At 37.6% G+C, this 26,386-nt stretch overlaps 1 long non-coding RNA gene across 1 annotated transcript in view; it reads right to left on the bottom strand.

Annotated features, from left to right (window-relative positions):
* Window positions 1–322: 322 nt before the first annotated feature.
* The window catches only part of LOC128519182 (uncharacterized), a 51,383-nt gene continuing 25,319 nt past the window's right edge, over window positions 323–26,386 (bottom strand). Inside the window, exon 3 of the long non-coding RNA XR_008357836.1 lies at window positions 323–953. This is a non-coding gene — a long non-coding RNA (uncharacterized LOC128519182). The remainder of the gene's footprint in view (window positions 954–26,386) is intronic.

Raw genomic sequence — 26,386 nt, 5'->3', positions numbered from 1 at the left:
TTAGTCATTATACATAAAGTCTTGTGCAATGAGTGCTGACAATTACTTTTAAAATTCAGTGGAAAAGACATGCTTACTGTATATGAATATTGTCATATCATTCATTTGAACACTTCCTACTGAACACTTTACTTTATCCTCTAGCTAAATCTGTCTCACATGCTTATCTGGTCAACTCAAGAGCTCTAGAAATAACTGATGGTAAGCCAAGGGAATCTTTAATCTGTCTCTGAACACACACACACACACACACACACACACACACACACACACACACACACACACACACACACTATACAGGCTAAAGAGTACTGCTTGACCCCCCTCTACTCTCCTGCTGTGCCGTGGGTCAATGCCAGAGGCATGAGGGTGCACTCAGGTCCTCTGCTATCATGTAACAGTCTTTTAACTCTCCAGAGCTTAACATGGTGAGGAAAATGAATCTTTCGAAAGGGTATGTAACTCAAATGCACAAGACTATTGGGAAGGCAAAAAGACCTCCAACTCTTTTTCATTTGGAAGTCAATTGATTTAATGGCTTCAGTGAAATATGGCCCGTTCCCTGTCCTCGGACCACAGTCTCCCGACGGGTCCCTATCCAGTTCCTCAAGCTCCTTGAATAAGCTTGAGATTCCAGGAAAGCTGGAGCGGAGTACTCTGGTTCTATAAATCAGCCGCCCCTTGGGTCAAGTGAACGGAGACACAGAGTCCCTCCATCTTTCTTTCTCTACACAATGTTGAAAGTGGTGGTGGTGGTGGTGTGGGAGTGGTGGTAGGGGTAAATGCATTAGACGTTCACAGAGAGCTTTCCCCAGGTGTCCTCTCAGCTTGCAGTGTCTCAGAGCTTGCTGAGAGGCTTTACAGCTACGACGGTGTCAGCGTTCAGCTACTTCAAACGTGTGCCATTAGAGCCAGCATGTGTGCGGCTCACAGCACTCCTCGCACTTTACTGCCTGCAATCAAAAAGAGGGAGAAAGAGAGCGAGAGCGAGAGATGAGATGAGTCTGACTTTGGCTCTGGTTTGTCTCAGAGCACTGACAAGAAGGAGGGGCGAACAAGCTCACAGACTAAATGGACTGAATATATGCTGTTGTATACAAGTATGACTCAATCATATATTATATGTGCAGCTTTATTTTGATCCGTACTGATTTCATTAATTGCCTTACTGCAGTGTGATTAATAGTCTGTCTGTGCTTGAGGCTCACTGTAATCGTTTGGTAAGCACCAAGCCTATATGACTCAAAAACCTGTCTGTACTTGCACATTATACACAACATAGGCAATTAATAGGGGTGCAAGGTTCAGAAGAGAATGGCACATCCATCAGAGCACATATCCTCTTTAGGTGACTCTTTCTCCATTTTAATCCAAACAGTGCTCATACATAAACACTCTGAGTTTAGGATTCACGTCTTTCCAAGCAAACAAGAACAAGAGCGTGAGCTTTTCCAGCTGACTTTCTATCAACCCTTTCGAAATGGGTGGAGTGACTTCAGCCTGTTTCTTCTCTCTTATGGGATCAGTCTGCCTTCTCAAAGCATACCAATCCCTGAACCTTTAGTCTAATGGGAACCAGACCTGCTCTGGCAAACACACACACACACACACACACACACACACACACATGTATAAACACAAATACGCACAGGCACTAACAAACAAACACACACATGAAGGCATGCGTGCAGTCACACACATGCGTTGGGCTCTCCAGCTGAGCCAGGCATTTTAATTATTGCAAACAGACCTGAAACTATTGCCTCTTCCTTTCTTTTCTCACAGCCTCATGGATTTCCGTTCTCGAAAACGAAAAACCTTTAAGGAGACAATATGATCAACTGGATACCCCTAACCTGCCTCTCTTCCTGTTTCACATGCGCACACATCGACAAACATCGACTGACATGCACATGTGCACGTATCAACCATATTTGTCCGACCACATAAATTTTTGATCTTCAAAAGTGTCGCTCTTGTTCTTTTTTTGATCCTCACATTTAGAACTTTCTTATTTCCGCTTAAACTCTTTTTGACCGTAGAGGTGAAACTGTGGTCGAGGTTTTTTTTTCTTTTAGTTAATAATTTAACATTATTATTTTCCTGAACAGTCATTTGTATGCAATTAGCCAAGCTCTCATACCATGTCCTAAAAAGCATTTTATTAACCCCAAGGGTACATATGACTGCAAGTAGCCCTACTCAATGTTCTCTTTGTTGATGTTTTTTTTTTTTTTTTACCATTTATCTTTCATCCAGTTTTTTGATTAATACATATTTTTAAAGCTTTAATTCACCACTCTAGCATGAATAACTGCACAGTGGAAGCCAAGTTTTTGGGCGGAAAGAGTGTTAAAAAAAAAGAAAGAAAAGTGCGCCTTGACATTTGTAGCTCTACCCACACACAAGGAAGTTTTCTCTTTTTCTTTTAACAAAGAAAGTCTTTATGTGCTGCGATGACACTGAGATTGGCCATTAACACAATGAACATATGGCTAATTGAGCCATGCTCTTTTATAGATCTCATTCTTTGTCCTTTCGACTTTACAAAATTTGTATGTATATAAAATACATGTATGTATTTGTTTCAGCGGTTTATAGAATAAACTTAGTATTTCTAAAGCATAGAAGCCATTCTTGGGAGTTTTGTGTCAATAAGCTGTACACCAGATTCCTGTTGCCTTCCTAGTACACAGGCATACCTTTATCTCTGAGTGAGTGTGTGTGGCCATGTATTTATCTCACACTGGGAACTGACTGTTGTTGTAATGATAGCAACATGTGACAGTTTTAACCTTGGACACATTTGGCTAGCAGTCATAAACACCCAGGCTTTCATGTGGAAAATAGTACTTAGTTTAAGATTCAACTTGGATGTAGTTACTGATTACAAATCACATGTCACCGCCCACATGGATAACTATACAAGAAAACACGGACTGAGAGAAAGAGAGAGTGAGAAGGAGATAGATTTTCCTGCAGTGTTTTTTTTTTTTCTTTCGTTTCGTGTTTGGCAGGAGTGGCCCAGCTTAACATGGAGAGACAGAGAGAGCAGGAGAGAGACAAATACAGACATAAGAGGAGAGAAAGTACACTTCTTTATGCAGTGTCGACAGAAATATTCAAAGACCTGTTGCTTCATCTCTAAAATCAGGGCAGGTGTGTCTGTCTTGTATTTTGCTTAGTTGGCTTGTGCATGAAAAGCTTTTGGGTGAGTGTTTGGGTGGAAAAGACTGCCTGAGGATCTTGGGACCAGATGTCTCATGTCTCATCAATCCATCTCAGAACACGACTGTCTATCTCCGGAGTGGCTGGAAAATAGGTTTAAATCAATAATATCTTTCATCCTCTGGATATCATACTCTGTCAGCTTTCATTAAGCCATTGTTCATGATAATAGTGTTTAAGATTTTAAACAAAATGTACGTGTTCAAAAATAATGACTAATGATATTGTAGGATGTTACATGAACCAGAGAAAGGAGGGGAATTTTAACAAACCCAAAGTATTAGTTATATTTATGATTACAGTTATATTTATGTTACTGTAGTAAGATATTATAATGAGTCTTGCCGCTAAAAACTATTCTTCATCTCTTCAACTGCTGTTAGAGAACGTAACCCACGCTCCCGACCAATCAGAATTCAGAACTGTGGTATGTATAGTAAAAAGTAAATAACTTTTCTCCAGCTCTTCCCCTGAAGGCTCTTTGTCCTTTCGACTTGGAAAATAATCTCGACAGTAATCTGTACAGCATCAGTATGGAATCACAAGGAATAAGTCATCATAGTTGAGTTCATGATAAACTGTAGCTCACATGACCGTCTGGTAAAGATTAACATTTGAGTCAGGGGCTGCACTCAGTCCCTCTCAAATTAGATTCCATTCAATTTGCCAAGGAACGATCTCTTCCAGGCTCTGTCTTAAAATTTCTTCTTCCTTCCAAGCTATCTGCGTGTGTTACTGTGTAGGACTGTATGTATTTTGTGTGTAGCTGCATGTTTTTTCTTTTTTACAATTAGATCTCTAGGGACATGTAGGCCTGTGAGAACCTCTACTCCTTTTTTTGTTAATCACCTCCAGTCCAGAGAGGTGTGCTTGAGACTAAAGAAAAACAGCTGGCTTGGGGTTGCTTGTGCGTCAACTAAATGTTTGACTCATCGCTTTTTTTTTCCAGGTGGGAAGACAAAGATAAAACGTTCAGTGCACTGAACTGAACTCAATTTCTCTCTGTTTTTCTCATCGGAGACTTGTTTTAGCATGCACACTGCTCCAGCACCGTGATGATTATGACGCCTATTGAACTGCACTTGTGGGGGAGTAATGATCCATTACTTCATCACGCCATGCTGGTGCTGAGCTAAAGGGTCTTTTTAATCATTCTACTTTTACTGAAGCTTTCATAGACCATGCAAATTATCTCTAACTGACACATTTACTTCCAGTAAATGCATTTGGCTTCAGTAATACTGCTTATTTTGAACTACTCAAACCACTTATTTTTTATTAATAAAGGAAAAAATGAGAGAACTAATTCATCCAAGTGCTGATGATGTGGCAGAAGCAAAAAACAAGTATACTTGGGGCCTCTGCAACACTTATCCCCCCCCCCCCAACTCTCTCTCTCTCCATATGAAATATTTAGGGAAGTGTGGGATTACTTTCACAAGGAGAACTTGAACCCCCTCCCAACTTCCTGCCCAGTGATGAGGTCATCAGTCTCTGAGGGAGAGTCTGTGAAATGCCAGGGTCAGGGTGGTGCTGAGAAAGATGTGGAAGAGCAGTGGAATGGGGGATGGAGGGGAGATTGTTAGAAGGAAAGCAAGAGTGAAATGGAGGCAGTATGCATAAGAGGGGCTGAAAAGGAGGGGCAGATGGTTAAAGGACTTGCCAGATCGCTACCGTACCCTGGGCGCTGTTCAAGCCCAGCACGTGTTCAGGTTATGAAGACTTCCTGTCTGTTAAACCATATGTATGGAGAGAAGGGGGTTTGAGTGCTATAGACAAGCAGAGGATATTTTATGAGACAAAACCAGGCAGAGTGTTTGTGTGCTGAGATCTTTATTTACTACAGGCGACCATGTGAGGGGTTGTTTTGGAGGAATTTCTGGAGGAGCGGTTCTGTGCTGCTGATATATGAGCGGAGATATACATCTATATGACTGATGGATGAGCACAGATAGAAATCGGAGTTGTTTTGCTCCTTCAGAATAAGTCAGGGGGTTTTGGGATTTTATGAGTCTCAGAGCTCTTTTTACCCAGCCAAAACCACACAACATGAAGTCCAACATGAATGCCACTAGTGATTGGTACACACTGAGTGAGTAACTTGTGTAGTTGGCTGGTCTCAACTGGTCTTATGTCTTGGGTTAGAGGGGAGAGTTTGCTTCTGGGCCTGGTGACTTGCATATGACTTGAACACACAAAGCCATGTTGTTAGACTGATAAGCCATAAGCCAGATGGTAGGAATCTGTTGCCAAGTGTGCTGATCATAACTTCCTGCTGAGAATGCAAAGACCATCCCTCAAACAAGGCCCTTAAACAAAGAGCCCTACAGTGCTGCAGTACTGCAATCACACACTCTTACTTAACTCGTTGTTCTCCTTATCTCTTTCACACACATACTGAGTCTCAAGCACTGACTCCACACATTCAGGAAGTAGACACGTACAATATATACACTACAGCATGTAAAGCAGGAATATTGGCAGATGCATTGGGGTGTCATGTAAAAAGAACTTTTGAAGAGGATACAAGCATGAGTCATTAAACTATTTATTTCAGAAAAACGATACACAGATGTAAAGGAACATAATAAATGGAAATGCATCATTTATGCAATCAGGCTTTACCAGCTAGGATAATTAATGCCATTTTATGCCTGAATGCATAAAGCATACCCTTTTAGGAGCATCCTATACTCTAGCTGAAATATTAGTTATTTCTAGGAAATATAAATAATAAACAAGAACCAATGAGATACCTGTAACCACTTTTACACCAAAAGGATAGGGTCTTTCTTTTTTCTCCACTTTCACATTGACCCTTATATCAAGACATGGTCCTTTGGGAGCTGACTGGATCACATCCCCATTATCTAAAATATAGTGTTAGCTGTTGAGAATGTTACCATGGGTTGTACCTCATTCCATTTCGAGTGAATATACGAAACCATGAAAAATTCTTGTTGGTCAGTCTTTGGACATTTCTGAGGCGAAACTACTGCCAACAAAGGAACCAGGCAACTATCTGACTTACAACTTCAATTTTTTATCCAGTCTTGGCCACCACATGCTGTATAATTTCTTGATTTTTGGTCCTCATCACTTACATATCCAGGTCACCCAAAGGCGGTAACATCTAAAAGTTTATGCAGTTCTCAGGTAAGGAAGCAGAACCCGTTTTATTCATTTTTGTTTTTTGAATTCTGATTGCCAATTTCCACTTGTAAGGGCACTCTCCCATCCAGGAGACAACTCCCAACCAGGAAGAGCTAAGATTCACTTGATCACATGCTTTCTCCAAGATATGTGATGCTAGCTGAGTGCATTTTTTTTTTTAACCTTTTGCTCACACAATGTTGGGAAACAGTGGAATAACCTCTGAAAAAAAACATTACCTGCTCTTCTGTCTGCAAGAGCCTGTGATTAGCTTGCATTGCTATGATTAATGTAAGAGTGCGGGTATGCCAAAGCCTTTAATTAAAGGTTTAATAATCTTAATAGGCATACTGCATGGAAGGAAAAGACTTTACCCACAATGGTGGTCAGCTTGGATCAAATATTTTTAAACCAACGACAGATTCAACAGTCATTTCTTTTACATCAGCAACAGCAGTCGACAGCATCAAACTTAATCACAGCTGCCTTTGTGTGAGGAGGCAAATCCAAATCTTGAAATTGTTTTCTGATTCTAAAAGTAGCCAAGATGAATATGATAGTATAGTATCTGAGAAAGAACCAAATTGCTGAAAAAGAACCAAATTGCCTATCACAGCTATGCTGATGATACCCAGATTTACCTACTGTAGCCTTATCTCCAAATGACTACAGCCCAGTTGACTCCCTCTGCCAATGCATTGATGAAATTAACAGTTGGATGTGCCTAAATTTTCTTCTCTTAAACAAAGAGGAAACTGAGGTCATTGCATTTGAAAACAAAGATGAAGCTCTAAAGGTGAATGCATACCTTCACTCTAGGGGTCAAACAACAAAAAATCAAGTCAAGTCTTGGGGTGATTCTGGAGACAGAACCTTAGTTTCAGTGGTCATGTCAAAGCAGTATCATCTTAAAAGCACTGCAAGAATTAGATGTTTTGTTTTCAATCAAGACCAGGAGATACTTGTCCATTTATCACCAGCAGGGTGGATTATTGTAATGGTCTCCTCATCGGCCTTCCCAAGAAGACCATTAGACAGCTACAGCTTATCCAAATCGCTGCTGCCAGAATTCTAACTAGAACCAGAAAATCTGATCACATCACACCAGTCCTCAGGTCTTTACACTGGCTTCCTGTAACATTTAAGATAGATTTTAAAGTACTTTTACTCATTTATAAATCACTTAATGGCCTAGGACCTAAATACATTGCAGATATTCTCACTGAATATAAACCTAACAGACCACTCAGATTTTAGCCATTATGCTGCCCGCAGTTGAAACCAGCTTTCAGAAAAGATTAGATGTGCTAAAAAATTAGTCACATTTAAATGCATCTGTTTAGCTGTGCATTTATTGAATGAGCACTGTGCTACGACCGAACTGACTGCACTGTATTTTGTTTCTTATATTTTCAACTGTTTTATTTTGATTCAAAATCAAAATAATCAAACTGTTTTTATTTTATATCTAATTTCAATAATTTTAAGGATCTTAGTGCTAGTATTTTTTTTTCTTTTTATGATTTTTTTTCTATTTTATGTATTTAAAGGTATCTTTTTTACTTTATTGTCTTGAAAAACTTCAGAACTGCTGGTAAATCAGAACATGATCATGACCTCATTTTTGCTCTTTGACAAGTTTGCAAAAGGAGCAACCAGCCTGCTGAAAAAAAGCTCTGAAGGAAATACAGGTACTGTGTCAACCACATTGAGTTACCCATTGCCTAATGGTCTCCCCAGAGATAGCAGCCCTTACAATCTGGGATATATGTTCTGATTTTTCTGTGGTATGAGAAGAAGAAGTTGTGGTTTTGCAGCTACAGAACACATGCATGAAATGCCCTCCAGTTCTTTGATTAGTGGGTGATGCACCCCAAGTCTAGCGGGCTTTGCATGATTTTGCAGCTTTCCGACCACATGAATCAATTGTACCTGAAACAAAGGCATGTTAGTATATGATCGCAACTTGAATTAGTTTTTCGTTGATGTAAGCAAGTAATTTAAAATTAGGATGCAATAAGTAAGCTTCATAGTCAAAAAATATACTGCCTGTTCGTCTAAAGGAAAAAAAAACTCATTTGTAGTCACTTCTACTTCCATTTCATAAAGGTTTTTTTGACATACACTGGGTCGTTAAGTAACAGTATATTCTACTTTTGGTGCTTGCTGTACTGGAGTAGCTACAGTGCAACCTAATTTATGACTGATTTATGATTGAGACACAGGTGGATAACAGGCTTTTCTCTAACCTCTAGTCACTAGAAATACCACATCATGCCAGGTGGTCTCTGCGATGCTCAATTTGCCTCAGGCTTTAGTCAATAAGGTCTTCTTTACCACACTCAAAGGCAGTAGTAGATGAAGTGCACAAATCTACCCCATGAGGTTAAAGATTAAAGATAAAATAGAGATATCCTAAAATATTTAAATATTACTCCAGTTAAAATAGATAGTAAAAGTAAGTAAGTCCTTCACTCATTTACACTTGAGTAAAAGTACAAATGCACTTGTTTTCAAAAGAACGTACGTAAGTATCAAAAGTAACAGTACAGTCCTTTATTATGGCTCTAATGTTATATAATTTTTTGGTAAAGTTAAAAATGGACTCAACTCTGCCTGCCAACTGTTTTAGCATCATAAGTCGTATGCAAGACTAACCAAAAGTTACCCAAATATTGGGTTAATCAGCCTATTAATCTTTAGTTAATCAGCTTATTTCACAATAAAAGAATATTTACACATAGAACTAAACTATATGATCATTTTCCCTTTGTTCTCTCACACAGTGGCATTCTCCCTACTCATACACTACTCGTTTTTTGCACATTTATGCACATTTGCACATATGTAGCTTACATGTTGCATACCTCTGGGACTTTGCACATTGTTCTGCTCGTGTTTGGACATTGCTCATTTTTTACACAAATGAGGACTAACTACACTCAGCTGTAACCTTATCGTGTATAACTTATATAGCCTACTTAACATCTCATACACTTTTATTTCAATAAAATTTTATTAACAACCTTGTACATTTTTTACCTGTGCTTTATCAAATATGTTCTATTGTGGTATTTGTTTTGGTTAATGGAATTCACCAGTGCTCAAAGCCAGATAGGTGCATCACACTTCCGTGTTTCATTACTTTCTAATAGAGTCAAACTAAAGTTTACCTTAAACATCTTAATAAGAACAAATGCGTAAATCAGAGAGTTAAGAAAAGCTATTGGGGCAAGTTCACCTCTTAGTTTAAATGGTCACAAACGGTACATGGATCAAACATATAAGCCCTCTAATGGCATGCAAGGTCCCAACTCAGCCCCCCCCTCCCCCTCTCTCTGAACCCTGATCCTTTTCGCTCTCACCCCTGGGCAGCAACAGACTAATTTTTTCCAGATGCTGTATTTACTACCCTTGCCCAACACTAAAACTGCCCCACTTTTGTAGTCTTAACTAGACCCAAGGGCATCTGAAGAGGGGAAAACATCAGAAAATGAACCCTTACCTCCATTTTTTTCTTTCCCCTTTCTTTAACACGGTCATAACACATCCATTCCTCATCCTCTCTTCTTTAATAAGTATCTTATTAAATTAAGTATTTATTGAGGGTCGAAGAGACTGATGTATAGCTTTTTTGTTCATTTTTGCAAAATCAGAATTTATTGTATTTGCTTAGCTGTTAAATGCCTCAACTGTTATGTATGTATTGACGATCCCTGAAATCCAATATGCTAGGAATTCATGGCACTCATGTCACCATGTTTGTTTTAATAAGGTTTTAGGACTGGAGGAACAAATCTGTTGTTAAGTCGCTTCAGGAGAGGACACGAAGGAATCGTGCAGTGCATTTAAACACCAGCCACTTAGTTGTCAGCGTTTTGATTCTACACTCTTGTGTCCTGTTACTCCAGCTTCAGAATTGGCTACCACCACAAGCTGATCCATCTTGCGTCTGCAACTGGGTGGCATCCACATGGTACTCTGTGCTTTTCGCTTCCTTTTTTTTTTTTTTTGCCTGGAGGCCAAACTGAGACCTCCTCCAAGGGAAAGAGTATAGTGCAGAATTGGACTGCCTTCAAGTCCTCCCCTCTGAGACTTAAATGTCTGAGACATGAAGTTCTCACAGGGAATGTGGAGGGTGGACTGCAATCTGGGAGTTTGAGAAAAACAGCCACCCTGCATGCAAGCTGTTCTTTAATAGAAAGAGAAGGAGAGTGGGATAAGAAGGGAGATAGGGTGAGAGACAGATTGAGAGATGGTGAGAAAAAAGAAGGGGAGGGAGTGAGACAGAAAATGTGAATAAATATGGCAAAGTGAAAGGGTGTGATTGGATGAAGCCCAAAAGGAAAGCGTCACAAAAAAAAAAAGAAAAAAGTGATGTGGAGTCAAAAGAACCTTAAATTAATAAATGGTGCTGAACAATCCTTGTCATTTGTATTAACTTATAAGACATGGAAAAAGTGTCTTTGTCTTGAAGGTAATAAATATGGGCACATTTTGGCCAGTGGGGCATGTCGAAAATAAAATCTGAGTTGGCAAAAAAACAGTTATGGTTGAAGGGCCATGTGTGCTGGAGTCCAAATCGGGAATGGGAACAGCCAGAGAATGGAGTGCCTCTGTGAGAATTTGTCCATCTAAAACACACACACACACACACACACACACACACACACACACACACACACACACACACACACACACAGGATCCAACCCAAAACAAATATGCTAAAAAAGTACCACTATATGACAGCAGGAGAGCCATCCTTTAGGTTTCAAGTGGTTAAACACATTGGATTAACATGTTTAGGATATTGAGACACAGACAGCCGTCCACAATTACAGCATGCAGATGTGAAGCTTAGAGGGAAGTAAACATCTGGTTAGACTTAATGCTACACGTTGTCTGGTAATGTTACTGACGCCAGTAGTTTTGAATATGTTCATTAAAAACGCCAACAACACTGACTGGAATTTTCATCCAAGATCATTTGTTAAGGTAAAATATGCCTCTATTTGCTGTGTAAGGAATGAACCATCCTGGGAAGTGTTGTTATAGGAAACTAATCAACAACATTGTGGCAGAGTTACTTCATTATTTCTATGTAACATGTTGCCCTAAGGTATTTAAAAAAAAACAAAAAATTAAATTAAGTTTATTTTTAAAGTTTTTTTTTTCTCTTTTACCACATTTTGCTTTTTTATCCACTTATAGATACATTTAATTTCTTATTTAACAGTCTCTGTTTTAACTTTTGTTGTACTGCCTGTCATGTTGCTGAGAAACCACCATCGACCTAATAAATCATGTTATCAGAAATATCTTTAAGGGGGTGTTCAAATCAAACCAGGACTTGGATGACATTTCTAATAAAGGAAGACGTAAAATCGATCGACATTTACGGAAGACTTTCAGTACAGTGCAGAGATGAGACTCTTAGTTTCAGTAAACCATTTAAATGGTGCAAACATTTTAAAGAAGTCCATACATCCGTGATGTAGAGCCCACTGCAGTTGTTCCTGTGACTGTTCAGCAAGTGGACCATGAAAAGCAATAGATAACTTGTCACTTACTTGACGAAAAAGACGCATCTGTATGTGGGAACTGTACACACAATCATTCACCAACACCACTTGCACATTACAGAAACTTAGGAGTTGGGAGTTATTGCCACATTCCCTGTACAGTCCTGACCTTGTTCCAAGCTACTGTCAACATGCTTGGCCCATTAAATGAGTTCCTGGGGGCCAGTGTTTCAGATGTTACAGGTACTCTGCCTTCTGAGAAAACATTTTATCGTGAATGATATCCATGCACCAATGAAATGCTGAGATAGGTGCATTATGGTAGCAGGAGATTATATAGAGAAATAAAGGGAGTTTTTACTCTCATAAATGTGTTCTGTTGTACTGCGCGATCAAAATTCCTGGTTTGAATTGAACTCCCATTATATAAACAAAACTGCAACTATAAGGTTTTCTTTTATTTACTAATTGTACTATAGTGTTATAAAATGTTGACACTGGAGACGCCTTACAAATGCTAAATACAGATCTTTTCATATAAAACCTTTCCAAAAAAAAACCAACACCTTTTTATATGAAATCTCTGCTATACAAGTCCCTGTAATCTAGCTATTGCTTCAGAAAAACAAAAAATATATATTTTTCTAATCCTTAAGATAAACCTGTAATTTGTCTTGAAGCTGCACTACCTGTCGGAGCTGTTTTTAGAAAAAAAAAAAAGGCAACACCTTTAGACCAATCAGCTTTAAGAAAAACAAGTGCTAATATAAGAAGTGATAATACTTTAAGGCAAATCTTTAAAAGAATCAGAACCACAAATGTTATTACAATGACAACTTATTTTGAAGAGTCAACACAGTCAACAAACTGGGCACATCTCTTTTGTTTATGATTGATAGCCTTTTAACATTATCCAAGAAAAAAAGTGTTTGTTTAAACTGCTTATAACAAAGCACACTAAGAACCTGTAGTTGCACGTTCAGCCCTAATTGCACGTTCAAACCTTTTATCTGTGCAATCTAATTCTTTCGAAAACATGAATTAAGAGAAAATATTGTAAGTTAATACAAACTATAAATCAACTCATCCCTATTATGCAGTTGCCCTCAAACCTAGAGCCTACCTTTACTTTTATTTTGCTTAATATGCTATTCAGGTAAAAAGAAAATTTTTAGACTGACTGTATCGTGACTAATTGGCCCACAGATTTACTGATTTTTAAATTATGATGACTAACATCCTGTTATCAGAGATTTACCTCTGATCACAGTTAACTTTCACTTTTCACCACATGAACCAAAAGGGCTTGCAAGCTGCTTCTGAGTATATGAACTTCAAACCTAAGCAGACAAGCATGCATTGCTTGCACGGCATTGTTTCATGCCATCATGTGGGCAATAACACTACACTACAGTATTTCGAATCGTGAGAAAGTGTAATTAATTGTCTTCAACAGCAGCTTTCACTCACTTACTCACTTACTTACTCTTCTTCTATACCGCTTTATTCTGTATTCAGGGTCGCAGGGGGCCTGGAGCCTATCCCAGGAGCCTCAGGGCACGAGGCAGGGTACACCCTGAACAGGGTGGCAATCCATCGCAGGGCATCAACAGCAGCTCTGATATCCTTAAATAAATGATCAGTTGTATGCTAGCAGCTATTACAGACATTTCACTTGTATGGTTTTCAAGTCTCTATGCGCACATCTTTTTGTTATATTTTTTGTATCGGATACGTCTGTAGCTAAGTTTTCCAACATGGAAAACACTCTAGGGTTACCAGAATATTTTCCCTGAGGCAAATTGACAAGCTGCTTTTTTTGCATTATTAATTTTAAGAAGAAAAGGAAAACACTGGCTCTGCTATAATGCAAGTGATAACAGAAACCGAAACCAACTTGTTTCCACAACATTAAATATAGTGGAAAGTGGATAAAATGTGGTATAATGGAGGAAAGTCCTTTTTGATTTACTGCTATTGGAAAAGAATCAGATTCAACTGTTAAGTTCTGTCACTCTAAAATTCACTTTATTGTTGTTTGTTATTGTTCCTGGCTGTAGTTTAGCATAGCCTTTTCCAAAGTTAAGAAACCTGAGGCCCAATTTAAAATCTGAAAAATCTATTGTGGCTGATCTAATGCTCGAATTACAGCTTTGATTAACACATTAAACTGATATAAATGAAGAATAACGCCTCATTTAAATTCAATGTCTTTGTTTTATTAGTTTTTATTATTTTTATGGTGATTCAAAATTAATTACATTAATAGAAAAACTTAATTTCTTGCAGCCCACCTGCAGTACTTTGTACCAACTTACACTTTGTTGAACACTCGATTATCATCTAGCTATTTCTAACGTTTTTAACCTGTGTTCTCTTCTTTTACAGCTGCCTGGTTAAATAAGGTTAAATAATCATCATTTATAAGGTTGCCTAAATAAAGTATGTGCTACAAACATGTTGGTATGTTGAGCATTGTGGTGCAGTTTACTGCTTAAACATTTTGTATTACAGTTTAATTTAGTACACTGGCAGGTTAAATTTTTTTTAGCAGTTTCAGATGCTGTAGGTTAAATTATTGGCCAGAATCAAGGAAAGAAAATATTAAGATGACTGGAATTAGGTTAATAATTGTGAAACGCATTATTAAACCTTGTGAGGATAGTGATGAAGCATCAACTTTATAGAAGAAATGTGCTTGTGAAAAAAATAAATTTTATATATCCACACACAAGATTTGACAAAAACTCAGAGGATTGGACTAAAGAGCTGTGTGGCCTTAAAAACCATTTGTTAGTAAGACTTTAAAGGAGTGAAAAAATGTCATGTGGTCCATATTCCAGGGTGATGGGCGTGCCAGGGGAAGAAGGGAAGCACCTGAAGCGATGTACCCCTCATGCATAGTGGCCACTGTACAAGCCTCTGGAGGCAGTGTTATGATCTGAAGTTGCTTCAGTTGCTCTAGTCTGGCTCAGCAACATTATGTGGCAATAAACTGAAGTCAGCTGGTTATGTGAATGTACTAAATGATCAGGTTACACATCTATGGAGTGTTTCATCTCTGATGGCACAGACTATGGATTTAAATTGTGAAAGAGTGGTTCTGGGAGCATGATGAATCATGTTCGCACATGAAATTGCCACCACATTGTGCTCTGTAATAAAAGCTTATAAAGGTTGAACAAAATATTAAAGTGGGTTTTTTTTGTTGTTTTGTTTTTGTGTTTTTTTTGGCCAGGCAATGGATTTTAAACATGTTTCTACTTACCACCCTACGTACAATTATACAATTATGAAGTATTTGTAATTTTCTTTTCTTTTTTTCTTTTTTTTTTTAACCAAGTGTGTGGATAGCACGCTTACCAGCTGAATAGTTAAAACCTGTCTAGAATTTTAATCTTGCTACACACGCAAAAAAAAAAAAATAGCAGACACTTTAGACTTTGTGCCAAAGCCCTATTTGGGTCATTAAAAAACTACAGAAGGACAAATGACCTTTTGATTATTGTAATGTTTTCATACAAAACCTGACATGCTAGTTAGGGTAGAAGTGGTATTTGAGCAGCATTCCATGTCTAAGGTGGGCTGCAAGAACATGAGCTCTCCACATCAGAGAACACTGCAGTAGTTCAGTTTACTTATAGCTGTGTGAGCCTTGCCACATGCTTGCCCTCAAAATGGCTTCATGAGGTTTCTGTGGTTTAGTTTCCCAAATCCGCAAGAAACTGGAGACCACTGGATGCTTGGATCAGCCTGATCCTGACTGGACGGGCCATCTGTCAGCACCAGCCAAACATTTCAAACGGCACAGAGCTCGAGTTTCAGCAATGAACGAGCCATGTAATCTGGGAGTTGTTTTTTTTCAGCAGTTGGACTGCAGCTGGATGATGAGCCTTTACTATAAGACTGCCATCTTGTGTTACAAATCTATAATTGTGTTGTTGCTTGCAGAGAATATGGCAACACTGTTATGTTGATTAGTTTTTGCACATCTGATGATACTTAAGTTTTAAACACTTTATTATTTCCATGGTAACACTTTACACAACAAGCTATATAGCAGGTACTTTACAGTAAGCTAAGGCTTTTATTAAAAAGGGCAAATTGATCAAAGATTACCGTAAAACTGCTGGTATGATGAACCTTTCCAAAAGTAAACTTTTATGGAAGGAATTTTCGTAAGGATAGAGGTATTTGAGGTATGTGCTTTTTATTGCACTTGTGGAAGTTGTTGAGGATACTCGACCAGAACATACAGTATGACCATGGGTTCTCCCAATCTTCCACATGTTTTGAGTGATATGAAAGCCTGTAACCCCTATGTGGTGGCAACTATACTGTAGTAGTATTATATTCCTTTTCAACCATCTTACCTTTTTTTCCTTTTGTCTCCATTGTCTTTCAGCTTTAAAAAAATGTGATTGTAGAAAGTTTACTAAAAACATTTATAGAAGCACAAGTAATTCTTTTGGGACAAACACACATTCTCCCATCACGTTGTCAGAAAAGTCTGGTCCTGTACATTATACATCACTTAGGTAGTGTAGACACTCAAGTACCATGGCTCTCTTATGTCTGAGTGCAGCCATATAGAACTTTTACACATAAGTGGCCTGGTCTGAATCACAAAAAGGCATTGCTTTTACAGTTTAATCAATCCCACAATGTTCCATATTACATGTCTTAAAGGTGCTTAAATGTTATGGAAAGGGCTGTATGCCTGAAAGAGGTCTAATTGGATAAAAAACCAGGTAGTGACGGAATAGCTGCTACATTGTATACTAAATGTAGCCATGATTTTGTTTGCGTGGAATTTAATTGCACACTTAAATTAATAAGCGCTTGTTAAAAAATGTACAGCGCCATCTGTTGACTTTTAAAATGAACTAATGATTTTTACATGGTTGTTTTTTTAATGATATAAGGGAGTTTTCTATTTGAATTTAAAAGTAGCATATCTTCTCTTCTCATGGGCCGATTGTGATGAAACAAAGCCTATATGTTACCACAAGCTCAGCCAAATACACCTGTTAAAACCACATTAAAATTTGTTCAGTAGATTTTACGTGGTGCATGCACAAACAAACAGACAGACAAAAATTCCCCAAATTTTCTATTACTTCTATTGTGTTCTATTACTCATTTTACATCCTGTCCCCTAAAATTTTTTTTTACTGTAAATGTCTTTAATGTACAAACACACCAACTTTACAGTTTTATTATAGATTATACTACTGTATATAGTGGCAAGAAAAAGTATGTGAACCTCGTGATTTTCTGCATTAATTTGTCATAAAACGTAGTCTGCTCCTTATCTAAGTAAAGGGTATTAACAAAGAACAAATAGTATGTCTAAAATTCATTGAACAAACTCAACATTCAAATTGGTAGTGGAAAAAGTAAGTGAACCCTTGGAATTAATAACTGTTTGACCCCCATGTGGCAGCAACAACCTCAACCATTTCCTGTAGCTGTGGATCAGACCTGCACACTGTTCAAGAGGAATTTTCTTCCTGGCAAAATTGCTTTGGCTCTGTCATATTCTTTGGATGTCTCATGTGTATGACTATTTTCAAGTCTTTCCACACATCTCTGTTGAGTTGAGATCTGGGCTCTAACTTGGTGTCTCCAAAAGGCGGATGTTGTTTTTCTGAAGCCATTGTGTTGTGGACTTGCTCTTGTGTTTTGGTTAATTGTTGTTTTTTTGATACGCCTGGGAATTCATCTACCTCTCTATGACTGCAAGCTGGCTAGGCCCTGATGCAGCAAAGCAGGCTGAAGTCATGATTTTTTTTCTCCACCATTTTTTTTTACGGTTGGGATGATGTTTTCATGATGATATGCAGTGTCTCTTTTCGCCAGATGTTGTGCTGTGTGTTCTTTCCCAGTAGTACAAGTTTAGGTTTATCAGTGAACAAAACATCTTGCCAATACCGCTGTGGAGTGTCAATGTACTCTTTCGCAAACTTCAGACATGCAGCAATGTTCTTTTTGAGTAAGCTCCAACTTCCTTTATGGTGTCCTGATGTTAGCCAGTTCCGATGATGCCCTCAAATCTTTGGCTGTCGCTTGGGGTTGTTTCTTTACCTCATTGATGAGTCTTTGTTGTGCTTTTGGGGTCATTTTGACTGGGTGCCCACTTTTTGGTAGACTATCCACAGCCCCAAAGTGTTTCCATTTGCCTAAACGCTTTCCAGCTTTATGTAAATCAACAATTCTTGATTTTAGATCCTTTAAAAGCTCTTTTTGGTGAGGCATGGCTCACATAAGCGTATTTTTCTTGTGCGGAGCAAACTCAAAATGTTTCAGTGGTTTTTATCAGTCAAAGTAGCTCTAGTCCACACCTCCAAACTCATTTTCCTAACAAGACTCCATGTATGCTAGCACCTGACTCCAATTAGCTTTTTTTTTAGGCCATTAACGCAAGGATTCCCATACTTTTTGGACTAGCAATATGAGGTTTTTATGGTTGTTCCCAATAAATACATGAAAGATCAGATTATGATTTTTTTGTGTTCGTATTTTAGGTACATTATATTTGTCAATACTATTGACTTAAATATAGGACAGATCACATTTTATGAAAAATTCATGAAGAGAACCATGAAATTTCATTAGGTTTACACACTATTTTTCCTGCCACTGTACAGTATATAACAGTTATAGTGTGTGTAATAACAGGTTACAGTTTACTGATGTTCTACAACATAAAATGTAATATAAAAGAACTCCTTTTTTATTATTAAAGTGTGACATCTTTTTACTTTAAATATATAAAGGTATCACTCTTTAATAATAAAAAATGGCAGATTTGTATTATCCAGAGTGTGTATTTACTGAAAAAAGAACCCTTTTTGTCATATTAACAGTCATTCTGCATCGCTACACCCTGCTCTTGATTATCTTTCAAACCTTTCTAAATCTACCATTAGTAATACAATAGTAGTAGGTCACTTTATTTCTCTATATAATCCTCTGTTACACAAACTGACTTAGGAGTAGACTCAGGAATTCCTTTAATAGCCCAAACATGTGGATATGGCTTGATGTGAGGTCAAGACTGTACAGGGGATGTGGCAATAACAGCCGAGTTCCTGTAAAGTGGTATTCATGAATGATTGTGTGTACAGTTCCCACAGACAGATGTGTTTCTTTTACAAGTTGGTAACAAGTTATTCCCTCGCTGAATGTTCATGGGAACAACTGGAGTGGGCTTCAAGCCAACTTGAGCAAAATCATCATTCATAGTTGTATTGGCTTGTTTGAACTGTTTGCACTGTTCAACCGTGGCTATGAGACTTAACACCGTACTGTGCTTGAGGTCTTATGCAAATGTCAATTGTATTTATGCCTTTATTCATGTGAAATTGCATCATAAGTCCTATTTTGACTTGAACATTATTTGTACAAGCAAAGGGCTTGATTTCGTCATGTTGAAGGTTCTGTGTTGGAAATGTAAAGGTCCGTACCTTGAAATACTCAAACTGACAGAGACGCATGCTTACCTTGACCCTGATTTTTGCTAAACTTCATGCTTGAAGGTATTCTGCTTTAACATATTAGAAGTCATTTAAAAACTGTTTTTAAACTCAATACAAATAGATATTATGTACAACAAGTTAAAGCTGATATTTATGTTGGAATTACAAAACTTTGTGTGTCTAAACAAGCTGCTTACTCTTTAGTTACTTATTGAAATGTTATCCACTAGGAGGAGTCCTTGAACTGCAACATTGTTTTGAAGCCCTTTGAGAGTGTGTGTGTGTGTGTGTGTGTTTGTTTGTTTTGTGTGTGTGTGTGTGTGTGTGTGTGTGTGTGTGTGTGTGTGTGTGTGTGCGTGTGTGTTTGTTTTGTGTGTGTGTTTGTGTGTGTGTGTGTTTGTGTCCTGAGATCAGCTTGTAATTGGCATGTTGCAAAGAATCACATATCTTGAGTATCAGGCGCTCAAGTAAAAGTATAAATACACCCTTATTTACAGTAGATTTTAAATGCGTTTAAACCACACAAAGAGGTCCAGGACACATTTTAGCCATATTTTAGCCACATTGGCAATGAGTGTTAAATACATGGGCGTTCAAGACACATTTGATGACTAACATTTGTAGCTGATTTTTAATAAACGCTAGTGAAATTAAAAATGGTGCAAAAACTCACAAACTGTGGCACAGCTTAAAAAAAACTAGACTAAAAACAAAGAACTCTTTGTGCTAGTGTTAGAGTGGAATGAGGTGATTTGCATACTTACACTCCTTACAAAAAACCTACATACAGTTTATGTAATCATATTTTTATGTGGGTAATTTGTGATTACATGAAAAAAAGGACCTTATGGAGGTAGAATTCGCAATGGCATTTCATGACAATAATATTATTTGCTTACAGTGGCAAGAAAAAGTATGTGAACCCTTGGAATTACCTGGCTTTCTGCATTACTTTGCCATGTGCTTAAGCTGATAACATACAAACAGTTATAACTTCTTGTATCTTTATCAAACATACCCATTGAACATTCACAGTTCACAGTGCTGGGGGAAAAAGTCGGTCAACCCTTGGAGTTCATAGCTGGTTGAACCTCCTTGGCAGCAGAGACCCTAAGCAAGCGATTTCGGTAGCTCTTGACCAGATCTTCACAACATTCAGGAGAAAATTTTTACCATTCTTCTTTACAGAACTCCTTCACCTTAGACATATTTGTATGATGTCTAGTGGTTCTCCTAAGGTCATTCCACAGAGTTGTCCTGGTATGTTTTACTGGATGTTTTTTGTTACTCATCCTTTTGTCTGACATAATTTCCTGTCATGAACTCATCGTGTAATCTTGTGACTCAGGGGGAACTCTAGATCATTATTAAAATCTGCTTGTGTGGGAGGATTGACAATCAGCCTTCTTGTTTTTGCACTTTAGTAAACATGTGACATTATATGAACAACATTGGGTCACAATGGGGAAAAAATGCGAAAATGAAACTGCACTCACATGATGAGAAAGGTCCTGTTTCTTTTATGAGTTGAGTACATTTACACTTAGTCAGCTAAGACACTCGTGGCTTTAATTGTATGTTAAATTCTGATCAGGGGATACACTCAAGGTGCTCACAAAACATAAGAAACACATACCCATGCATCAGTTTCTTTGTAGGCTCACTGCCAAGCAATGAGGTAAGGGGAGCTAGGGTAAGCGTTCGATAAATACTGGTCCACTGGTGTGTAGTGAGTCTTTCAAGCTGAGAGAAAGCAGGAGCCTCTCAACACCCCTCCTTTTTAAAGAGGTCTGCTTTCAATGTGGGGACCCAATGTGGGGAAAGGGGAGGGAAGTAAAAGCCTGAAAACCAATCCCTTCTAAACCAGTGACTTGCGGTCTGTGTTGCTTTTTCTGAGTTTGTACATTGTATTAATAACTAATTTATTTTTAGTTTAGTTTCAATTAAACAGTTTTCTAAATGACTTTATACAAAGGAGGAATCCTCCCAATCTGGCAACAAGCATTCTGTTTAATTCTACTCAGACCTCATTGTAATAGAACTGCTTGATATTTAACAAGAATGTCAGAAAATAACAGGGGTCTTGTCTTCTTTCTCTGTAGTGCTACTCTTATCTTGATATTATCCAAACTGAAAACTGACACAGGAAATAGTTAGGTTTGGTATTCTAATGTATACATTCTTCATTATGAGGACAAGAATAAATACACACAGATTAACATGAATGCTTAATGCTGCATTTTTTACTGATCTAATTGCAAAAACAAAACAAAACATTGTTTTAGAAATATAATTAGTGGCTAGATTATGTGATGAGGCCTGACCGAAAGCAACACCATCAGTATCACCTAAGCGTTTTATATTATCATAACACAGAGTATATTTTTTTATTCTTTTGCCACAGGATTTTTTTTATGGGCTCTGTCCCTTTTTGTCCCAGCAGTTGGCACATGGAAGACACCCCTCCCCTCACAACCCTCCTATTTCCAACCAGGCTTGCGACCTGAAGTGCATGCCGTGATTGCCTTGTATAGCACATAAGTTGAAGTGTCTTGCTACAGAACCCAGGAGTGTTGACCTGGCGGTGGCAGGACATCCCCTGATTCTCTGTTAGCAATCCGGAGTCTTAAGCATCTGATCCACCACTGGCATGAAATATTTTAAATGGCAATGGTGGCTCAGTGGTAGAATTAGTCACCCTTAGTGTCAGTCCCAAGCCCATATAAAATAGAATGGTTGCAATGTACAGTAAAACCTGTGACGGAATCAAATGTGTGGATCAGATGACCTGCTGAGGCAACCACCTAATGGCGAACCAACCTAATGGAAGGAACTGAAAGAAAATGAAAATTAACTAGCTTTTAGTTTTGTTTGCATGATGTTTATTAGTTTTTCTTTTTAAATGATTCCCGATTCCCAAGTGCCGGATGAGAAAGGAGAAGCGTTGGGCTAGCAACCCGCCCCGTAAAAAAAAAAAAAAAAGCTACGGAAACAATGAGAATCACTCATTGCCCTTTGCATTGATCGGTGCTGGAGGCCTTAAGGATTATATAACACGTGTTGATCTGCTTAGTAATATATACTTTAAGCTTTTTTATTGAAAAGTATATTTTGGTGGATAAAAATGCATTTTTTTCCTTGCCGTCGTCCTAGGCTTGCTCATCAGGGACAATCATATAATTTTGATTCATACACATTCACATTTCATACAAACTTAATTCTTTTGATTGTGTAAAGCTGCTTTGTGATGATGTAAATCGTTAAAAGCGCTATACAAATAAAATTGAATTGAATTCAATTTCTTTTTTCTGTGTCATTGATTATTAATTATGCAGTTTCACTACACGAAAAAATACATATAAATCTTACCATAAACCCCCATGTTTATATAAATTGGTGGTTTAAACAGTTATGCTTTCCAACAACATGAAACGTCAACCAAGTCACATGTTACATTCCGTTACCATCATGAGAAACCCCCTACAATTTTACCAACCACAGAGACCACAATCCGGTCTATTTGTTTTTGATTGACTCACAAACCTGAGGTTTATAGGGCAAAGGTCACCTAGACAAGGTCAACATGAAATGAAAGTAATAATTTTTCACATATCATCTCCTCTCCTCATCAGTGAGGTTTGAGGGATGGGGGAATTTTGTCTTTCGTCAGATGGCTGCTTTACCAGAAATGAAGCTAAAAATGTAGAACTGAATTAGCTTTGAGCGTCTTGTGTATGCCCATAGCAAAGAGTGAACAAAAAAAATGCTATGGAGAAAAAAATGTTGGCACCTCTCGAACTCCAGAGCTGAGCAGGAAATACAAGATAGCCGGAGGACATTAAACAATCAACATTTAGGTTTGACTTGATCTTTTTAAGTTGTGAAGTTATGATTGATTATTTGCTTATAATAATCTGGGTCAAGTGTAAAATCCTCAGCCAGACATTAGAAGGGACAGACACTTACTCACTCCTTGTCTGTACCGCTTTATCCTGTATTCAGGGTCGCGGGGGCCTGGCTGGGAATCGACCCCTGGACCCTGGAGAGATAAGGCGACAGTGCTAACCACTACACTGCTAACCACTGTCTTAAGGGACAGAATTATTATTTTTTTTTTGGTATAAAACTGATAAATGATAATTATTGTACCAATAAACTATGTACACAACATCTGTTTTTTTATTACATTTGCCATTTAAATGCAAAAAAAAAAAATAATTCTCCCTGAAAATGCTGGACTGTGTGTGGCATTCTCTTTATGTCCCCAGGGAAAATCTGTTTATATCATAAAGTATACAAACAGGGAAACCAGAACTGAAAATGAATTAAAATTGAAACATCAAACATATGGTCTTTTGTTTTCGGTTTCTTAGTCTTCCCATTTTAAAGAACTTTGCCTAATTGAAGCCTTTGTTTGGCGTTGATTATCAGAATTTTCTAAATCAATCTAACAAGCGTTTCCTTTCCATTACAGTATACACTCCTTTTCCTGGAAAAGATTTTTAAGATGGTTGGAGTGGTGTTGTGTGGACCGACCGCACAGAAGTATGTCGTCATGTCACATGATTTCTGAAAATAACTTTTACACAGGGTGTACAAGTCACAGGAAAGTTTTCAATAACATTCTGTACACTACAGGAAAACTCCTTTTACCCCATCTGGCACACGACTTCCAAGGACTTTACAAAGGACCAAGGTTTACAAGCTTTTTCTTCCTGGATAGAAATGTTTTCCCTAACAGGAAGCTCCTTTTGATACTCCATAAATATGTAGATCGGAATAATACATCAATCCAGGGAATTCCTGCATTACTCATTAGACCTGTATTGAAAATAGACAGCGTGTGCTACAGAATTGACATTCTGACATTCCTTAAACTACACTATAATTAAAAAAAAAATTTACATTTTAAATATTTTTAACAATAATATCTCGACGTAACAAAATTCACTTTTGGTCATTTTCAGACATGCAAATGGTTCTTTACTGTGTATAAAACACAAACACAGATACACATACAAAACCAAAAAAATGCATTTTAATATTAAGCTGACTGAATTTTCTGACTTATGTGACTTAGCTAACCTAAACCAAATCGTAATTCTTGAAAACCGCCATACCTTTTCCATGTACTGACAAGCTTATCTTCAGACAACCCCAGTCACATGAACCATTATTTAATTACTTTCCACAAAATCCTTAAGAGGCAAAAGCAAGTGCCAACAAAGAGGTTCCTCGTTAAGGAAGTTTGCCAACAGAGCAGTGATTCTGTTAGTGTGTGTGTGTGTGTGTGTGTATAAAGGTCGACCTGTGGTCGTATCCTCAGTCCCCCTCCTCCTCTCCTCTATTGTCTTAATTGAGCCACGATTCTTTTTAAAGGTAAAGTGCAGGTTTTGTATTGATTTTGTATTTAAAAATCTTTATATGGATATTTGTGGGTTGTGGAACCAATTATCAGAGTTTCCATTATTTCTTATGAGGGAAATTTGATATGAGTGCTTTGATATACAAGCAAGCTTCTGGAACAAATTATGCTCACAATTATGCTTTAACTGTACTTGTATCATTTGACAAGTCAAGTCATATATATACTATTATACTACTAAATAAAATAATACTATTATTTATTTAATACCCTGGAACTGTATTGTTACTATAAACCGTATCCCAGGTATATTTATGCGGTTGTAGACATGTACCACATAATTGTTACTGTGTTAGCAACAAAAAGGGACTGCATACAAGAACAAAGCACAGCACACACCACTATAAAAGCCCCTGATACTCCACTGTGAAATATGAAAGTGTATGTTGTGTGGCTGGTGGCTTAGGGGCTTTTGTAAAGATCGATGGCACCAAAAATTCTACTATGTACTGTATTTATAAAAAAAATCAAGGATAATCCTGGTTGCCTCTGAGAGCAGATTCAGATTTTAGTCTACAGATACAGCTTTTAAAGACGATCAGCCAAGTAACCCCATGAATCAACACAGAAATGGCTGTATAAACACACAAATGGCTGGAAAAAAACCCACTAAATCAGCATTTTGCAATAGCTCTGAATATGTTGATTTAAAGCCTACTAAACCCCTTGGTTTGAAGTGAAGAGGGAAGTTCACACACACACACGAAACTGAAAACATGAAGGAGTATAAAAATGCTATAGCCAGACACTCAGTGCTGTTTTGCTCTCCTAAGTGTATATTACCAAATTGTAGGAGAGATGAAAATTTGGAAGGAGTGTGTTTGTCAATTATTTGTCACATGTACTTCACAGCACACACAGCAAGACTATGGTGGAACGTGCAGTTTTTCTTGCTGTCTCGGGGAACCACCATAACTCTGAATGTATACTCATTGGGTACAAACATATTACTTACTCAACTGTGTTTACTTATAGTCTAAATATATATTTATGTAAATATTTTTTTACTACACAAATATCCATATTCTATAGCCAGATTGTATAGTATACATTTATACTGTTTATTTATTTAATTCCCCTCCCCCTATTTTTATTTTTATTTTATTTTACTTTATTCTGTTGTTTCTTAATTTTTAACTTTGTACTGTCCACTTGCTGCTGTTCAAAACAAATTTCCCACTTGTGGGACTAATAAAGGTTTATCTTATCTTATATTAAAAGCTAACCCCCAACCTTATGCTCAGCCACATAGAGCTTTAACTATTTGAGCCACCAAACCGCCCCGTTTATAAGAATAAACATATACCTGTACAGTGACCCCTTGGATTGCGAGTATAATTCGTTCTGGAAGTGCGCTTGTATTCCAAAAACATCTGTAAACCAAAATCAATTTTTTCATTAAAAATAATGGAAACTCAAATTATTTGTTCCACAGCCCATAAAAAATAAATACATAAAAATTATTAATACAAAATATTAAGTAAAAATAAAACAAATTAACCTGCACTTTACCTTTAAAAAAAAAGTAAAAATAAATTCCGACAGATAAGCGTTTCTGTTTATGAGCACTGTGTGT

Source organism: Clarias gariepinus, chromosome 3 (genome assembly GCF_024256425.1).
Source record: "Clarias gariepinus isolate MV-2021 ecotype Netherlands chromosome 3, CGAR_prim_01v2, whole genome shotgun sequence".
Lineage (NCBI taxonomy): Eukaryota > Metazoa > Chordata > Actinopteri > Siluriformes > Clariidae > Clarias > Clarias gariepinus.
This window is presented reverse-complemented; position numbering and strand designations above follow the sequence as displayed.